Source organism: Pseudophryne corroboree, chromosome 2 (assembly GCF_028390025.1).
Source record: "Pseudophryne corroboree isolate aPseCor3 chromosome 2, aPseCor3.hap2, whole genome shotgun sequence".
In the NCBI taxonomy this organism is placed as follows: Eukaryota; Metazoa; Chordata; class Amphibia; order Anura; family Myobatrachidae; genus Pseudophryne; species Pseudophryne corroboree.
Window position 1 is genome coordinate 96,132,768 of NC_086445.1, and position 12,638 is coordinate 96,145,405.

Sequence of the window (12,638 nt, forward strand, 5' to 3'; positions counted from 1 at the left end):
GATCGTAGCGTGCGACTCAATCATTACATATTTTCACTAATAATGTATTTTGTAGATCATGGTCCCTTTGATAGATTCTGAAAGTTTGGTTAATATAGAATGTTTATGAACAGAGGAATCCCTCTTTGTTTGATACGAAGGGTCAGACAGGAGTAATACAGTGGTGTTTAGTATCCATCGGAAGAATATTTAATTAGAAATATTCCGGGGTTGGTTTGAAGCAGATCAATCGCTCGTGCGAATAGTTATGGACATAAGAAGTTTATGAACATTTACTTTATTTGCACTTTATTACCCATGCGGCGGGAAACCCAGTTTCTCTCCCACCTGAGCAGTTGGAAATAGTCACAGCCCACCTGTATGAATCAACCTATGACCTTTTGTTATAATGCGAAGCCGAATTCCTGTGTCCAATGAACAATGAGATTGTAGGGACCATTGAATTGTATTGTGTGTGGGGCATAAATAGGCAGGCCGACCGTATCCAGTTCACTCTCTTCAACGGTTCTCATTGCTGATAATCGGGAGCTGGATATCGAGGCGCATGCGATCGTTTCCCTTTGTGCGTAAGTTTTCTCCGTAATCATATTGTCTTACTGTGAGCCATCTCTCTCTCTCTCTCTCTACTCTTTCTCTCGTATTTTCCTTTAATTGTATTGTATTGTATTTCCTGTGTAGTTTATCTGGTTAGTTGGTTTATGTTATATTGTAGTGTATCATTTGTACTGTGATTCCTTTTGCAAGTATAATAGTTATAATACATATAATAGGTTTTGGACCCTAAGCCCAGGTATCTGTGTATTCTTTATAGGGTTAAGTATTCTCTGAGCGTCGGTGACGCCCAAGCAGCTTTGTAGATAATCAGGTTACACCAGGTTGCACTTACACTCTGTCTCTACACTAAGGTATACTGTGTATCTCATCGTTAAAGGTATAGATATAAAGGTTTTAACGTTGTAAGCGTCTGCACCGCTGGTGATCTCCTCGTGGTCCCGAGCGTACGCTACGCTATAGCGAATCATTACGTTAGTCGGCAGCCAATAGCGTGCCTGCCTGTGATCACTGGGCCGTAAGCGAACGTGACGCTTAAGCGTCTCGACTACGGTTGAGCGATCGCTACACAACTTGCATACCCTTACGGTACTTCTTACGTAGATAGCGTACAGTGTTCTTAGACCTCTTAAAGTGTTTTATATACGATAAATATTTAGCTTTATCAATTGGCGGCTCGCCCGTCCTTCACATATCTGCACTAGGTAGATCAGCAGACATTATCCCTCAGCAAAGGGCGGGAGGTTGTATCCCTCGTAGTGCTGACAGGATAAGCGTCTGCTTCGCTTAGGTAAAGAGTGCTGAAGGAATCCGGGAACCGGAGGTAAGAACAAAACGCTAGTGCCTTTTAAAACTGTTTATTTTTCTGTCTTGCGTACACACGCACGCACACATATATATATCTGCATTTCTTTTTCTTTTTCATTTTCGTATATCACTCTCCTGTCTGCCAGTTTTATAGTTGATAGAAGTGCTAAAAGAGATTTGCCGTTATTTCATAGTTTAAGAGTAAAGGTAATATAGTTAAAAGATAGACAAACACACAGTTTTGCCTGGGAGATAAGGCGAAGTCAGTGTGTTGTGTGGTAGATGATCAAGGATCATCTACATTGATAAAAGTATAAATTGTGTTACGGTGGATCTTTGCTTTGCGTATACGTGTCTCTAACAAAGACTTGCGTACGCAATCCAAAGGCCGACGCACGCAGCGTACGTTACGCAACGGAGCGTCCGGTTACGCCCACGTAGCTCAAGTCACGATAAGTTGATTTTTAACGCAAAGCGATAAATAACGCGAGGCGAGAAATAACGCAAGTCTATTTTTGGGTGTCCGAAATTTTAATTAACAGATCCTGCTCCTAATTGGTAACACACCTGATCTGAAGAAAAATTTCTGCGCAGAAATAGAAATAGAAACAAAAGTGTACATGTGATGAGTGAGTGTTTTTACAATTTTAAAGGTTGAACCACAAGAAAAGTCGAGTACTCGTGAGGTACATGCGTGTAAGTGACGTGCACGGTTGCTAGGGAGGCATCTCTGGTTAAATATACAATTTTGAGCATTAGAGTATAGCAGACCAGGAGGTCATACTGTAACAAGACCAGGAGGTCGTACTGTAACAAGACCAGGAGGTCATAGCAGACCAGGAGGTCCAGGTACAGCCGACAAGGAAGTCCGCTATACAGTTCACAGGCACAACACCGAAAAGGGTTGGTGCAACACCCATATAGGCCATATAAGCTCTGGCTGAAGGAATTCGCAGTCGTAAGTTTCGATTCCATTGGTCTTTCCGTACATAAGCTTAGTTGTTTGTGTACTGAACGACTGGACCGCACGTAATTGTGTACAGTAGTTAGTAATCTGACCTAATACCATTAGAGTAAAGGGGTCACAAACGCTATTTGTACACTCTAACGTGATTTGTGTAATTTTTTTATTTTAAGGGAAGTTTGCTGCTCACTCAGGAACTATCCAGCAACCAATAGTTACTGGAAAGAGTAAGTGTTCTTCGGATAACCCTCGCAGGTTCCAGTAAATAGAGGTTCAGGTCGCAGGGGCCCTAGGTCGAGTACACCAGCACCATATCGGTGTGATCAGGTCGTATTGGTCGGCGTGGGCGAGTGAGTGGGGTACTCGGTAAACCGCCACCGTCAGCCTATTGTTGACATTTGGTTTTGCGTAAAGGGTTGGCTAAATAAAGCAACACTTTCGAACTATGGGGGCCACTTGTTCAGGTAGGGGGCGATCAACCTCGGTTCGGGTTGATTCAGTGGTCCGACCAATTGGGTCGGCCAGGTATATAATGTGTGAGAAATATGGAAGTCACACAGAAACTTTATGTGATGAATGGGAGAGAATGACTGTACATGACGGGGAGAAATTCCCAAGAGTAGGGAGCTTCAGCTCAGAAGTGTTACAAAATTTAAGGAGGAGGATATGTCTCATAAAATCAACAAAGAGACGAATCCAGCATTATGATTATTTACAGTTGTGGCAACAGGAAGGTGAGATACAGAGAGGTTTGGCTCAGGCGGCGGGATCTGGCTCTAACAGAAAACTGATTGCCACGGCCCCACCGCCACCATACATATCAGGAGAGAAGTTGATTGCGGAGAAAGACGCACTAAGGTGTAACACAAAATCACTTAGTAACTGTGTAAATGTTAATGATAATGTTAACCCATTAACCCATGCAAGTATTAACCCGTGCAAGTTGTACCCTGTTTTGAACTTTCCTCAGGAGTGTGATCAAGAGGACGAATCGGCAACGATTTCAGCGCTCTCTCTAGCAGCCACCATAGCAGAGACCACAGTAGGCACAGCTCCACCCACGAGATTAGTAAAGGCCCCTAGCGGAGGGATAGGTGAGGTCGTATCAACTGGTAAGTACGGCACCATGCATTATGCTGAGACTATTTCACCACAGCCTGTAGAATCTACACAGAATGAGGTTGTTAGAATTACACCTGTTAGAGTAATAGCAGTGCCAAATGGGAAAACAGACGCATCAGGAGCCACTCCCATTAGGAACATTGCCATGTACACCCCATTTTCCCGAATGGAATTAAGGACCATAGTGTCTGAATTTCCTGACCCTAGAAAAGACTTAGTTGCCAGTCAAAAATACATCAGAGACTTAGGTAACACTGCAGAGCCCAACAATAAAGACTGGCAGATATTGCTGAGAGCATGTTTACCCTCAAATGTCGACGCAACTCAATTTTTAGCTGATTGCGGACTAGATCATGATGTACCTCTTACAGATGTGTACAACCAAGATAATGTGAAAAGAATAAACTTGCAGCTAAAAGAGTATTTCCCAGCAGTAGCTAAATGGAATAAGATATTCTCCATTAAACAGAAGGAGTCAGAGACAGCTGCAGAGTATTTTCACAGAGCATTATTAGAAATGGCAAAATACACAGGCATAGAGGACATTAAAACAGACACAAACCATCGGGAAGTAGCAGTATCGGTACTGATGGATGGTTTAAAAGAGTCATTGAAGACTAGGGTACAGACCACACAACCATGTTGGCGAGGTCTGTCTGTGGCTACTTTGAGAGAGGCTGCTATTGATCACGATAGAAACATCACCAGACACAGGGAACAACAAGGTGATAAATTAATGTCAGTAAGTATACAGGCTCTGACCACAAGGCAGCCTTTGTTTGTATCACCAAATCCTGTGGGTAAGTCAAGTATGGTTACTTGTTATTCTTGTCACAAACAGGGACACATGGCACGAGATTGTAGAGTAAAGAATCCACGAAACTCATACCAACCCCCTAGACAACGACACGACACACGACATTGGGAGCAAGGTCCGCAGAAACGGAGTTATGAGCCACATACAGGGGAAACAAAAAGATATCCCCCAAACAGAGACTGGCATGCCTCTGGTAGTTCCCAGCTAACTCCCTCACAAGTAGTTGCTGCCAGCGGGATTCAGGGAGGTCACCATACCCAATAGGGGTGTGGCCATACCTGTAATCTGCAGCCAGTAAAATTAATTGCCAACCTTGGAAGTGAACCAGAGATCGCAATTAATGTAGCTGGTAAAACTTTAAACTTTCTTGTAGACACAGGGGCGGCCAAGTCAGTGATAAATTCGACAGTGGGCATGAGAACCACTGGTAGGACAATTCCAGCCATGGGAGTAACAGGAGTAGTCCAGCACTACCCTGTTAGCAAACCAGCCGAGATTACAATAGGGCCTTTGCATACCAAGCATTCCTTTTTGCTGGCTGCATCGGCACCAACCAATCTCCTGGGAAGAGACTTACTGTGTAAAATGGGGTGCGTCATTTATTGTACTCCTGAAGGTGTATTCTTGGACATACCTGAGAAACACGCTCAGGAAGTGCGAGACATGTTAGACTCCCCATCAAAATTAATGTCACATACCATTATGACAAATAGGAATCCATCCCAAATAGAAGAGATGACATCTCAGATACCAGAGTCACTTTGGACAAAAGACGGACAAGACACTGGATTAATGGCAAACGTAGCTCCAGTAGTTGTACAAGTAAAAGATGGTAGGATAGCTCCAAAAATCCCACAGTACCCTCTGAAGCCAGAGGTGGAGTTAGGAGTTTACCCAGTAATAGAGCGCTTGCTACAACAGGGCATTCTGGTAAGAACGTCCAGCACTGCCAATAGTCCCATCTTCCCTGTTAAAAAGAGTGGGGGGAGGGGTTACAGACTAGTGCAGGATCTAAGGGGGATTAACAAAATAGTTGAGAGTCAGCTCCCCGTAGTGCCAAATCCAGCTGTCATCCTAATGCAAATCCCTCCCACTGCCAAATTTTTCACTGTTATTGACCTCTGCTCCGCTTTCTTTTCGGTACCTCTGCACCCTGACAGCCAATATTTGTTTGCATTTACATACAGAGGAGTCCAATACACGTGGACTCGATTACCCCAAGGTTTCATAGATAGTCCAAGTATATTTTCTCAGGCTTTGCATGATTGTTTACAGTCTTTCCAACCAGACAGTGGATCAGTATTGATACAGTATGTGGACGATTTATTACTGTGTTCAGATTCACTGGAAGCATCTCTGAAGGATACGAAACAGCTCCTGTTTCATCTTTCAGACACAGGACACAAGGTGTCCAAAGACAAGTTACAATTATGCCAAACTAAGGTAAAATATTTGGGACACTGTCTAACACAAGGACTGAGACACCTGACCGCTGATAGAATCCAAGCAATTAGAGACATGACTCTGCCACAAACCCAGCAACAGATCAGAACGTTTTTAGGAATGTGTGGGTATTGCCGTAATTGGATCCCAGGGTTTTCCATTTTGGCGTTACCTTTGCAGGAAATGGTCTCCTCAAACAAACCTGATAGGATTTCGCATACAGACGAGTCCGAAACAGCATTTGAGAGACTCAAACAGTGCCTAACGCAGGCACCAGCACTAGGTATGCCAGACTATGGGAAACCCTTTGAACTATACGGAACAGAAAGTGCTGGTTGCGCGGCAGGTGTACTAACCCAAAAACACGGTGATGCCAGCAGGCCAGTTGCATACTACAGCGCTCAACTAGACACGGTAGCGCGATCCCTCCCCACATGCTTGCGAAGCGTTGCTGCGATAGCATTGCTAGTGACAAAAAGCGAAGATGTCGTGCTAGGCCACAACCTCACAATCCATACGCCACATGCAGTATCAGCCTTATTGAATTCTGCCCAAACCAGACACGTCTCATCAGCGAGGTTTACAAGATGGGAATTGGCACTAATGGCCCCCGTAAACATCACCATAAGGAGATGCAGTGCATTAAATCCTGCAACGTATCTCCCAGGTGTGCCTGGTCAGGCACAAAGGGTGGAAGGTGAGAGTGATGGGGAAGGAGGATTTAATACAAAGGAAGATACACATGATTGTATGGAATTTTTGACCCAAAATTTTACCGCAAGGCCTGACATCAGTGACAACCCACTGGAAGATGCAGAACTCACGTTCTACACGGACGGTAGTTGTCATAGACAGTCAGACTCGGGAGACTTGTGTACTGGATACGCAGTCGTAGATGACCAAGACACCATAGAAGCGGAACCACTAGGCCCACCTCACTCAGCCCAGGTTGCTGAACTGGTCGCCCTAACCAGAGCATGTGAATTGGCTAAGGGTAAGTCAGCCAATATCTACACCGATTCTAGATACGCATTCGGGGTAGTCCATGATTTCGGAGCCCTATGGCGCCTCAGAAATTTCATGACGGCAGCTGGTACACCGGTAGCGCATGCAGCCCACATAAAAAGGCTTCTAACAGCGATACAGGAACCCGACAGAGTGGCTGTTATCAAATGTAAAGCACACACATATAGCCAAGACCCGGTATCACTTGGTAACAGCCGAGTGGACGAAGCTGCTAAGTTAGCAGCTGCTACCCCCATACAGACCGACACCACACAATTAATGGTATTTAATACCATTAACACACAGAAGTTGTGTGAAATGCAAAATTTGTGTTCCACACAGGAAAAGGCAGTCTGGAAGGCAAAGGGATGTGGCCAGGAGTCCTCAGGACTCTGGACGGATGGACATGGTAAACCAGTGGCCCCCAGAGCATATCTTCCATGTCTGGCTGAAGCAGCTCACGGGCTGACTCATCTAGGCAAGGAAGGGATGTGCAAATTGGTAAGAGCCTATTGGTGCGCCCCAGGATTCTCCTCTCATGCGAGTAAAAGAGCAATGTCATGCCTTACCTGTTTGAGAAAGAATATTGGAAAGGCAATACCTACAGAACCATCCCATATCCCACCTGCCGGCGGCCCTTTCCAGGTAATACAAATTGACTTTATACAATTACCCCCTTGTCGGAATTTGAAATATGTACTTGTTTGTATAGATGTTTTCTCAAATTGGGTCGAAGCATTTCCTGCGGCTACAAATACCGCTATGTTTACTGCTAAGAAAATTGTGCAGGAATTTGTATGTAGATATGGTATCCCTAGAATAATCGAAAGTGATAGGGGTACCCATTTTACAGGTGATGTCTTTCAAGGAATGTGTAAGTTGATGGGAATTGATAGCAAGCTGCACACTCCGTACCGTCCACAGGCGAGTGCGAAGGTCGAAAGAGTGAACAGCACTATTAAAAATAAATTGAGTAAAGTGATGGCAGAGACAGGATTGACATGGCCAGAAGCTTTACCCATTGTATTGTACAGTATCAGAACCACTCCCAGGTCCCCTCTTAATCTGTCTCCCTTTGAAATCTTGTTTGGTCGACAACCGCATGTCATGATTAACCCTTAGGATGATTTGAAATGTAACAATGAAGTAACTGTAAAGTACTTGATTAACATGAGTAAACAGTTAAGGAATCAAAATGATAGTCTGAAGTTGGTGATTCCTGATCTACCTGATAGTAATTGTCATGACATTGAACCTGGGGATTATGTAATGATACGGAATTTTCTACGCTCAGGTTGCCTTATTGACAGATGGGAAGGACCATACCAGGTCTTATTGACTAGCACTACAGCATTGAAGGTTGCTGAGAGAGAGACTTGGGTCCATTCATCCCACTGCAAGAAGGTTGCTGATCCAGAGAAGTCCCGTGATAAGGAACAGACGGTAGAGGTTGTATCACTGGAGTGTCTGTTCCAGGAGGACTGAGGCGGCACCTGAGCCTTGAAGACCGAGAGCTGTTGTCGACTCCCCACTCCCTTTTATTGTTTTTCTCCACTTCCCATCCCCTCTCCCTCAAATTTATTTTTCCTCCTTCTCATTCTTCTCCGTTTCCTCCTATAAGATGGACTTGCCCCAAGAGACTGTGATCCGGATTTTCCTGTTGACCATGATGTTGACCAGAGCAGTCTGTTCCGGCGAGAGTACCATGGAGGTCGATAGAGGTTCTGGAATGGGTTCTGATGATAAAGATGGAGGCGTAGTTTTCCAAGATCAACCTAACCAACAAGCAAAGGCGAGTATCAGAAAGCGATCCGATAGCATTGACCATAGAAGAAATTGTGACGGATTGTTAGCTGAAGAAAACTGTATCTGTAGGCTCTGTAACAATGTCATTGAAGATGGGTGCATTAAGAAATGCCAATCCAGTTTTAATATCCATATGGACCGGCATCCATTGAGTGACTATCACTCCTTAGTGGGTAATGTGTTAAACAAAACAGATTGTTGGGTATGCTCCCAAGTACCTCAAGGTCATAGCAAATCAGGGCTAGTACCATTTCCTTTAACGATAGGGGAGGTACTTGAGTTAAATGGTGGGAGACCGGTGGACAGGAGGTTTAATATCTCCAGCCCTCCTAGTTTGAAGCTCCACCAATACCATGTGGATAGGTCCCTATTATGTTTCAACATCTCCAATCCCAGAAAGCCGGGAAATTGGGAAGTGTCATGGAGTAACCACACCATGACCTTTTCGCATAGAGCAGATAGAATGCCTACAGATACAGAGCTTGTACGCCACATAGCCAGTAGAGGAAAATCTTTCCGGTATAGGTACACCTTAGGAAATAGGATTACGAGAGTTGGAGAAGTATCACCAGGATACTGTGCACATATCGTACAACCTGATACGTGTATTAAGCAGATGGAAGAATTAGGGTTAGGAGATTTCACCTGGAAGGTGTGTAATATGGTTATGTCCTTCTCCGTCCCATATGTTCTCCCCGATGATGCATATTTCATATGCGGGAGAAAGGCGTACAAGTGGCTTGCCCCAAACTCTGAAGGATTGTGTTATATTGGAAAAGTATTGCCTGAAGTAATGACTGTAACACATGATAAAATGAAAGACATACATCGTGGTGCCCAAGCTCCTTATACTCACACCCATTACGAGCACGTCGTTAAAAGGCACCTGATAGAGAAGACAGAGCATCCGGCCTCTGATCTGATAAATGAATCCACCGGGATTCAATTCTTAATCGCGTTAGATTTCACCCGCACCGCTAGAGGAGTGCTGAATTATAAATACATATCGGCGCTTGCAAATTTGTTAGATAATATCACGGAAATGTATGATGACACGTTTAGATATACGGGAAGGGAACTTCAAGCTTATAAAACAGAACTGGTGCAGCATAGAATGGTTCTTAATTACCTCACAGCAGTGACAGGTGGATATTGTGTTACATTGGCAACACAGTACGGCGTGAAGTGTTGCACGTATATCACGAATAGCACCGAAGATCCGGTCGAGGTCATAGACCAAAAGATGGACGATATTCTCCAATTGAAGTGGGAATTTCGCAGGAGACACAATCTCACTCTTGCTGCTGTAGGTAATGAGCTGACTGGTTGGGTGTCATGGTTGAACCCGCGAAATTGGTTTTCTGGTTTAGGAGACTGGGCTCATGGAGTCATAATGGATGTTGGGAAGTTTCTCCTATGTATCTTAGGTGTTGTCATATCGATCGGATTGATATTTAGATGCGGTCAGGCTTTAATGAAGTGCAATCATCGTACTAGGGTAATGAGTTTAAGGAGTGAGGAAACTGTAATTAACCTGGATTTGATTTATGACCCAATGATAGAAACAATGATGTGATGAAAATGCGATTTCTACGGTCCGTTTCTTTCACCTGTTTTTCTGGGTTTTCTCCAAGATAAAAAGACCCACTTGGACGAGGAAGTTGACGAGACGCTATACAGACAACGGATAGACCAAAGAAGAAGTTTTGACCACTTGAGATACGGACATTTGATGAACTTTGCCATGGATCCCCAGTTTCCCTAGAATTCTTAAACTTACGCTAGCCCAACATTTTTTGTAAATCTAATGGCATTGACAAAGCTTTTTGCTCACACCTAATGGGCAACACAGCGCAAAGAAGACGACTTTCAACTGATACCGAACAAAACTTCAACCGACAAATGTACATTAACCTGACATAGAATACCACCGCATTTACCGTAATTATGTCTTTTCTTCATTTCTACAACCCTCAGGTAATGACACACATAGTATAGGGAATACAGGCACAGATATCAGCAATCACATATCCCCCCCCATTCATGTATCATCAACTAAAATGTGCTCCCCATTTTGTTCAAAACCCGAAAAGAGCTCGGTAAAGTTTGACAGCCCATCCACAGACCCGTACCACGGGATAAGAAGGAATTCAAATGTATACTTCGCAATACCTCGAAGCTTGATTTACAACACGTACGGCACGATGATACATGACCCCCCAAACATGGACTCATACACACATGCTTCTGCTATCTCACTAGGTCATACCCTCTTCCCACCTACTCCTCTCTCCTCCCTTACCCAACCATGGAAATGAATTAACCCCTGACATATATTTTTCTCCTTTTGAAATGTTTTAGAAGGTGGCAGTTATTATTGACTGCCAAAGGGTGGACTGTCAAAGTCAGAAAAATATCTCTATGCACACTACCATATTTGCACCTCACACAGGTCCGTGCTGCGCATGCGTACGCTCTCCCGTACGTGCGCATACTCACAGTCGCGGGCACCCGCAGGCGCATGGTATGCGTATTTACGGTAGAGTTTATGCGATCGTAGCGTGCGACTCAATCATTACATATTTTCACTAATAATGTATTTTGTAGATCATGGTCCCTTTGATAGATTCTGAAAGTTTGGTTAATATAGAATGTTTATGAACAGAGGAATCCCTCTTTGTTTGATACGAAGGGTCAGACAGGAGTAATACAGTGGTGTTTAGTATCCATCGGAAGAATATTTAATTAGAAATATTCCGGTGTTGGTTTGAAGCAGATCAATCGCTCGTGCGAATAGTTATGGACATAAGAAGTTTATGAACATTTACTTTATTTGCACTTTATTACCCATGCGGCGGGAAACCCAGTTTCCCTCCCACCTGAGCAGTTGGAAATAGTCACAGCCCACCTGTATGAATCAACCTATGACCTTTTGTTATAATGCGAAGCCGAATTCCTGTGTCCAATGAACAATGAGATTGTAGGGACCATTGAATTGTATTGTGTGTGGGGCATAAATAGGCAGGCCGACCGTATCCAGTTCACTCTCTTCAACGGTTCTCATTGCTGATAATCGGGAGCTGGATATCGAGGCGCATGCGATCGTTTCCCTTTGTGCATAAGTTTTCTCCGTAATCATATTGTCTTACTGTGAGCCATCTCTCTCTCTCTCTCTCTCTCTCTCTCTCTACTCTTTCTCTCGTATTTTCCTTTAATTGTATTGTATTGTATTTCCTGTGTAGTTTATCTGGTTAGTTGGTTTATGTTATATTGTAGTGTATCATTTGTACTGTGATTCCTTTTGCAAGTATAATAGTTATAATACATATAATAGGTTTTGGACCCTAAGCCCAGGTATCTGTGTATTCTTTATAGGGTTAAGTATTCTCTGAGCGTCGGTGACGCCCAAGCAGCTTTGTAGATAATCAGGTTACACCAGGTTGCACTTACACTCTGTCTCTACACTAAGGTATACTGTGTATCTCATCGTTAAAGGTATAGATATAAAGGTTTTAACGTTGTAAGCGTCTGCACCGCTGGTGATCTCCTCGTGGTCCCGAGCGTACGCTACGCTATAGCGAATCATTACGTTAGTCGGCAGCCAATAGCGTGCCTGCCTGTGATCACTGGGCCGTAAGCGAACGTGACGCTTAAGCGTCTCGACTACGGTTGAGCAATCGCTACACAACTTGCGTACCCTTACGGTACTTCTTACGTAGATAGCGTACAGTGTTCTTAGACCTCTTAAAGTGTTTTATATACGATAAATATTTAGCTTTATCACAATAAACAACCAGCACCGGGCTCTGCGTTCGGTCCTGGTTCAAAAAATACGGGGGACAAAAGATGTAGGGGTCCCCGTATTTTTTTAAACCAGCACCGGCCTCCACTAGCCAGAGAGATAATACCACAGCCGGGGGACACTTAAATAGGTCCCTGTGGCCGTGGCATTACCCCCCCCCCCCCCAACTAGACACCCCTGGCCGGGTATCCTGGAGGAGTGGAGACCCCTTAAATCAAGGGGTCCCCCCCCTCCAGCCACCCAAGGGCCAGGGGTGAAGCCCAAGGCTGTCCCCCCCCCCCATCTGTGGCCGGTGGATGGGAGGCTGATAGCATTTGTAT